The sequence below is a fragment of the Chinchilla lanigera genome, unplaced genomic scaffold (assembly GCF_000276665.1).
Source record: "Chinchilla lanigera isolate Chin_1 unplaced genomic scaffold, ChiLan1.0 scaffold00030, whole genome shotgun sequence".
Taxonomy (NCBI): domain Eukaryota; kingdom Metazoa; phylum Chordata; class Mammalia; order Rodentia; family Chinchillidae; genus Chinchilla; species Chinchilla lanigera.
In genome coordinates this window covers 15,851,709-15,859,452 of record NW_004955431.1, presented here as the reverse complement: position 1 = coordinate 15,859,452, position 7,744 = coordinate 15,851,709, and the positions used below count along the sequence as shown (strand labels likewise).

General features: G+C 44.1%; 1 long non-coding RNA gene across 1 annotated transcript; it reads right to left on the bottom strand.

Moving 5' to 3' along the window:
• Positions 1-1,519: 1,519 nt before the first annotated feature.
• Positions 1,520-6,634, bottom strand: LOC102024368. Its single transcript, XR_261481.1, has 3 exons — positions 6,556-6,634; positions 3,124-3,327; positions 1,520-1,745 (listed from the first exon to the last, which is right to left on the bottom strand). It is a non-coding gene; the product is annotated as an uncharacterized LOC102024368 (long non-coding RNA).
• Between the last annotated feature and the right edge of the window lie 1,110 nt (positions 6,635-7,744).

The following is a 7,744-nucleotide window of genomic DNA, read 5'->3' as shown; positions in this document are numbered from 1 at the left end:
AGCCGGGTGACAAATCATAGTCACAATGCTGACCTGCAAGTAGAAATACTCCAGCCTGTGCCTCTGGGCTCCCACGCTCTTCTGCCTGGAGCCCCAGGGAGATGCTGCCAGCTGTAAGTGAATGTGTCACATCTGGCTCTACTCACAGTGAACATCCGAGGGAGAGATGAGCTACATCAGGATCTGTTTGGTACCCAATGCCTGCACCCCTTGCTTGGTCACCTGTACCCCATACACTCATTGAAATCACTGCCTGAGGAGAACTTGATATACTTATTCATGGGATTTCTTTAACCAATAGATTAACAGCTCTTCCTCATCTTCAAAGCTTGATTTTTTTTTTTTTGTTAAATTAGGCAACAATTTCAATGTTAATCCTATTTCATCATTCATTCTTACATTTATTTCCTGAGCACGTATAACACGTGAGTAAATGCCACGTATTTATATATTTTAATGGACGCAGTTTTTCTACATGCCCATTTTACACTTGAAGAATCACAAATTGGAGATCTTGAGCTACTTCATCATGCATCTAGAAATCTAATTTGCTGGAGCTTGAACTCAGATCTTTGCTGACTCCAAAGCATGTTCTATTTCCTCTAAATCACTTCACACACCCAATAGAGGCTCTTTCTCCTTTTAGACATTGAGGCAGAATGCTCACTGTAATTTTATGTTCAATATTTTTATGGGAAAGACACAATAAACTAAAAGACACACCCCAACTGAAAATAGTTTCAACAGGTAACTATAATTTTCCTACTTTGTTAGCATGCTCATAAATCAATGAGTTAAAATTCATACATATTCTTTTTACTGAGAAGCCATTCTTGACTCTCTAATCTAAGCAAGGCCCCTTCACTTCATGGCCTCTGTCTTTCCTTTCTTGAGTGTTTCTGTGTCCTTGGCAGTGTTAGGCAAATGCTTACTCTGGACAGGCGGACTCTGACCTACTCGCCACCAATTTAGGGCTGGACAAAATAGGATGACACGAGTTATCTGCATTGGAAATATTCAAGCAGCCAGATGGTGGCCAATTTCTAGAAAATGAACTTTTTATGTTGGAGTAGCTTTAGGTTTACATAGGAGTGGGAAAGATTACACAGAGTTCCCACCCACTTTCCCCCAGCCGGAACATCTATGCCACCCTGGCTAATTAAAATGTCAGGTAATTTTTTTCAAGTGATGATTTTTCTCTTTTTCCTGTGGAGTGCGGGTAAGCACTGGGCATGTGGCCAAAACCCGAGTCTTGGGAGCTTCGACCTTGGTGGGCACATTGAGCTCTCCAAGTCTCAGTTTTCTCAGGGCACCAGAAATAGATGGCCTGCCAGGTCCTTTTGGGAGGATTAATTGAGACCCCCACGATGGTGTCTGGCACACTTGTTAGGCATAAAACTCTGTAATCTGCCTTGAAGTAGAAGTTTCCGTCAGGCTGGACTTTGAAAGCATGCCCAGCATTTCTCATTTTGACCGTCATCTCCCTGCCGGGCAGAGCCATACCTTGACTTGTGTTTACAGAATATACTTTCTGTGTGTTTGTCTCCCTCCTCCTTTCTCTCCCCTTCTCCCAATAAATCCTGTTTGACGAATTCAGGCCAAGGGCAGTTACTCTCAACACAGATATTGTTTCCTCTTCCGGATTGCATCTTTCAAAGTCCCGGGCAGAGCCAGGTGGTATCAGCCAAGGCCGGGAGCAGCCCCATACTCAGCCCATGCACTCGGAATTCTCAAGCAGCTGAGCCCTATGGGAGTGCCAAGAGGGTGCAAAGGCAGAAATGTTTCCAAATTGTAATGTTAATGGTGCTGTGAGGAAGGTTGTGTAGGAGCGGGGGTCAGGGAGAACGGAAGGAAAAAAAACAGACATAACTGGAAAATTGGGGCTGCCATCATTTTCCTCCAGCTCCTGATTTATTTTCTGCCCCCTGAGCAGGAGGCCAAGCTGGCACACATGTTTTCAGAAGTAAACAGAATCTCCAAGCACTTTAGAATAGATGGCACTTTTGAAATGCTGCACACTTGGTGCCCACGTCTGCCTGTGTCTGCTGCACACAGTTGCCCTCCCAGGGCACAGCTTGCCTAGTGCACCAAGTCCAGAAGACAGCAGACACTGGGAGATATGGGGCCTGGGGCTGTGCCTAGATAACAAGTCTTTTCTCTGAGGCTTTTGTTTTTTATTTACACCAATCCTTCCAGAAGATTCCACTCAAAATAAGTGGTTATTATGCCCATTCAAAACAGCCATCCAATACTCCTTAATTAGCACCAGAAAACTTGAAATAAAACATTTGCACACTGTTACTCTTTTTTTTTTCCTTCTTAGCAGAACATAGTTGTTCTTTAACACTTGTTTTTCTTTCCATGCCCAGTTTTTTAATTGGACCACTCCCTGCACGTTGGGTCTCTGGCTGCAAGACTGCGTGAGCAGAAGCAGTCTGTGTCTCTCCTCAGCCAGGCAAAGCAGATGACCAGGAGCGGAGTAGGAGAGATAGCTTTCTGAGGGGGAAGAAACTGGAAAGGGAAATTTTACAAGCATATGGGTACTGTTAAAGTAAGAGGAAGAAGAGGATACAGTGCAAAAGGTTACCTACCAAGATTTTGAGGAAATTAATACTAATCTTGAAAATCACCATGTGTAGAAAGTTCTAGAAATATAGGCCTATGTTTTCCTCTACATTAAATATAGCTTGTAAAATGTCAAGACTTATCAAAGTCTTTGTCAGAACCAAGACATTTCTACTTATCTGTCGGAAAGAGGATTGCCGTATATTACAAGACAAGATACAGAAAATGCACATGTTTCTTGGCACATCTACCTCCCCAGTGTACAGAAAAGGTCACACAGCTTATCTGTGAATGACAAAACATTGATTGCTGCCCATTTTCTGATTACTTTCTCCTTCCCCTTGTATCGTCCAGGTTTCTCTCATTTTCTTTCTCTCTGTAAGTCCAGAGTTCTCCACATAATGAGGAAGACGAAGAAATGGTTAAGGGTCAAAGTTCAAAGGAAGCATGCGGAAGCAAAACATGTTTAGTAAAAACAGCTTTGGAGTTAAGAAAGCTGGGTTTTAGTATGAACTCTGGCACTAAACAATGATAATTTGAAATAATAGCAACACTCACTGGGCACATATGTTGCCAGACATTCTTCATAGCACTTTAAATGTAACCTGCCCTTATTGCAGGTGAAGACACTGGAGTCTAGATGTCTTCAGTGATCTCCTCAAGGTCACTCAGCAATTGCAGGCTGGGCTGGAATTCAAACATTGTTGAGGCTTGTGCCTCCCTTGTGCAACTGGAAGCAACTTATTTAGCTTCACTGAGACTCTGAAATAAGGCAGAATTAAGAGATATTCATAAAGCACCTTCTCAGTCTTTATTCAAACAAAATGAGTCCCAGCATCACCTTCACTCACCCTTCGTCCAGACACAATACAAAAATAGGCCATCTCCCTCCACTTGATACTGCTGGTAGGCATCTCATGCCTCTCTTAGGTCAGCTTTAACAAATACAATCAATTGGGGCTGGGGATTTAGCTCAGCGGCAAAGCGCCTGCCTCGCAAGTGCAAGGTCGTGAGTTCGGTTCCCGGTACCGGAGAAAAACAAAAAACAAAAAACAAAAAAATAAAAACAAATACAACCAATTTATAAAGAATAAAGGATAATTTTGCTTCAAAATTTCAGAGGTTGGCCAACTGGTCAGTTGGTCCTATTGCTTTTGGGCCTGTAGCAAGGCAGCACACGGGGGAGAGTATATGGTGATGCAGAGCTGCTCATCTCATGGCTGACATGTGAAGGAGAAGGGGAAGGAGAAGGAGAAGGAGAAGGAGAAGGAGAAGGAGAAGGAGAAGGAGAAGGAGAAGGAGAAGGAGAAGGAGGAGAAAGAGAAGAAGGAGAAGGAGAAGAAGGAGAAGGAGAAGGAGAAGGAAGAGAAGGACAAGGAGGAGGAGGAGGAGGAGGAGGAGGAGGAGAAGGAGAAGGAGAAGGAGAAGGAGAAGGAGAAGGAGGAGGAGAAGGAGAGGGAGGAGAAGGAGAAGGAAGAGAAGGAGGAGGAGGAGGAGAAGTAGGAGGAGACCAGGCTCCCACCATGCTTGTGAAGGGCATTTCCCCTATGGCCTAAAACCCTGAAGAGGCTCTGCATTCTGTTCCCACCACCTTCCAGTAGCACCACGTTAGGGCTCAGCTTTTAACATAGCTGGACTCAGCCTTCAACATGGCTGGTCTCAGCCTTAAACACGGTTGTTCAGACCAAGGTTGAACTCAACCTTTAACATGCGGGCTCCTGAGGCTCATTTTGGATTCAAACTCTAGCAATATCCAGTATGGCCTTTTATCATCAATCCCAAAAGGTGCCTATGAGAGGTACCCTCACATAGCAAGCAAAATATTTGAGTTCATTGAGTCCCTCGCAAAGGATCTTATTAGAGAGCTCTGTAGATTAGCACTGCAATGTAACAACACACAGGAACTATACTAAGGTGTTTATTGAGGTATTGTGCTAAGTGAAATAAGCCAAACCTAAAAGAACAAATACCGTGTGATGCTATTTATACAAGAGATTGAGATCAGGCAAATTCATAAACAGAAAGTAAAACACTGATTGCTAAGGGGAACGGGGAACAGGACCTGAGGAATTAATGTCTAATGGGGATGGAGTTTCACTTTGGGAAGATGAAAAGGTTCTGGGCATGGACTTTGGTGATGGCCGTGCAACACTGTGACTCTGCTTAATCTCACCGAAATGCACACTTGAAATTGGTTCAAGTGGTAAATTATATGCTATATATATTTTACTACAATAAATAAACTACATGAACAATCAAACTGCTTGCTGTTTATGATTTCACTATGTGTTTATTAAAATAAAGTATAAAAATCAAGTTATAATAATACAATTTTCACTAAACGTAAATAACTGGAGTTGTGATTCTATCCAATCTTTTTCTTTATGTCTGTGTGCAGTGGTACCTTGGTTCATGTGGTTGATTCTCTCCATAATTCTGGTCACAAACCAAGTTGCACAAGAAAGAAATCAAATTCAGTGGTCAGGGTCAGTGCTGACCTCAGAGGGAAATTTGATTTGGTTCTTGTTCACTTCAGTTTGCAACTAGAATGGTGGAGAGAATTGAGTTTGTGAACCAAGGCACTGCTGTACTTCATATATATTTAGAAACTAAATATTTGAATCTAAACCCTCCGTAATTCATTCATTTTTTTCTGTTTAACATTGTGCCATATCTTCCAAACAAATTTTATGGTAAACATAATTGTAATCACTGTGTACTAATTTAGGCATCTGTAATTTATTGATCCCTGGCTCTGATTTTGGTCCCTCGGCTTTTCCAATTCTCCACATTTAAGTGGCATGAGATCAGTCATGCTTCTCCCCTAGGCATTGCCTGCCTCTGCTTACTTCCTTGGACAGGCTCCTGGAAGCAGTCACTGGGTCTGAGTCAGAGGACAGTTATGTATTGGAAAAACCTTTCTGCTCTTCATCCGTGTATGTGTGTTTAGATTTTCTCCTTGTCCTTTGTTTCTTTGGCACAGGTTGAAGCACTTACAATCTCTCCACCTCTTTTGGTCTTGGCTGGCTGTACAATTCTCATACTTCCTGTGTTGAAAACTGCCTTTTGGGAAGCTGTGCTTGAACTCTGACCAACCCTAAGGCCAAACTTGCCGGGAGTGGTGGCACATGCCTTTAATCCCCACACTCGGGAGGCTGAGGCACGAAGATCACTGCAAGTTCGAGGCCAGCCTGGGCTACAAAGTGAGTTTGAGGCCAGCCTGAAGTGCAGAGTGAAACCCTGTCTCAAGAAGACAAAAAAAAAAGGAAAAACAAGCAACTCTGATATTGCTTGTAGTTTGCCTATGGCCAAACCTGGAGAACTGAGCCAAGGGGGCCTCTGAGTACAGGGAATCAGACAGGGCTCACGGTTCCATTCCTGTCCACACGGCTTGTCCATGAAGGAAGTTGTGAGGCTGAGGTGGCAGCTTAGCTCCCCAGCACCTGGAGAAAGGCTCCCGCAGCTCAGCTGGGCCCTGGCACCAAGGCCTCAGCTCTGCCCTGCCTGCCTGAGGGAGCCTTGCACACACTTCCTGCTCAGAAGGAGCAAGGACATCAAACTTTGCCCTGGCTTCCTTGGCTGTTGGTCACCACACGGCTGATGTAGCCTGGGTAGCACTGACCTTGTGCTCTCTACCTGTGTCCCTTACTTCTCAGAAACACACACAGACTCACCCTCCCAGGGGATGCTGTGAACCTCTGGTCCCCCTGGGAGGTGATTTCTGGCTTTCAATATCCTTGAGGCTTCTTATCAGACTTGGCTGACCTCGTCTCCTTATGCTCATCCCTTTCTCCCCCAAACTCCCTCCTGCTCTTCAGATCCAACTCAGATGTGTTTGCTACATGGAAGCTTTGAAGACCTCTCAAACTAGGTCAGTAAGGTGTCCCTTTTTATAGTGCTTTTTACCATTTGTAACTGCACTAATTTGCATTAACATTTGATGAATGTAGCACTTAAAATTTTCATTCAACCAAAAACATTTTAAAGTACCTGTGTGAGGCAGGAACTGCAGCTTTTGCGGGAGTGAATAAAACAGATTTGGCTCCTCTCCTTGTGCCACTCAGAGTCTAGAGGGAAATAAACCAATAGAAACACAATTGCCACAGCAAAACGTGCCTCGGAGGAAGTGAAGCAGGTGCAATGATAAAGACTGGCAGAGGGGCTTCAGCAGATAGAGTGACGGTCAAGGCCATCCCGGAGGCCAGAAAAGAGAGAGGAGCTGCCCATGGGAGGAGCCTAGAAGAATGAGGGAGGCTGGAGGAAGGTACCACATCTGGACTGCAGGGAGCTTTGAGGAATTGGACTGCAGCTGCCCAGAGGGAGTCGTGGGCCAGTAGGTGGAGAGGCCGAATGAACAGGACCAGAACACGGGGAAGCAGTGATATGAAGCCGGACCCATGCAGCTGAGAGGCAGGAGAGTGATCACCGGGTCTGAGGATGTGGAGGTGAAAGGTGGCCTGAATATCATGTTCCTGCAGCAGCCAGAATGTGGTGGTTGGGCAGGTAAATGAATGCTGAAGATTTAGAAAGCCTCCATCTGAGAAGAGACACCATGGCTGTGTGGGAGATTAGAAAAACATGGGTGGTGAAAGAGAGATAAGAAAGACCACGAGTGGAACTAAAGTTGGTTTTCCTGAAATCAATCCTTCTTTCCTTTCTTCCTTCCCTCCTTTTTTCTTTTTTAAAGCTTTGGATGGGAGATGGTACAACATGTTTACAAGCTTTGGAGATGACTAGTGGGGTGGATTTCTAATGTTTGGAGAGGTAAAAACAAAGAGTTCAATCCTTAAGCTGATAAGATGGGATAGGAATCAGAAGAGAAATGATAGGTAAGACTTTTACAGGAGGAGAGCCATGTTATCATTTTTTAAAAAACTTTCTGTTCTGTAAAGTTGAAGACTACAAAAACAGAGAGGACAGTGTGATGAAATTACGCCTACTCATCACCCTAACTTCAACACATGGCAACCTCATTTCCACTGTACTCCTACCCAATTTATCATTTCCAGGTCATTGTTGTTGTTATTTTCCAGTGTTGGGGGTAGAACCCAGGGTGTTGTGTATACTAAGCATGCACCCTACCATTGGTTATATTCCCAGCCTCAGCCCTGCATTATTTTGAAACAATCCAAGACACTAACTTTTGATTCACAAGTACTTCAGGAAGTATCCCTTAAAA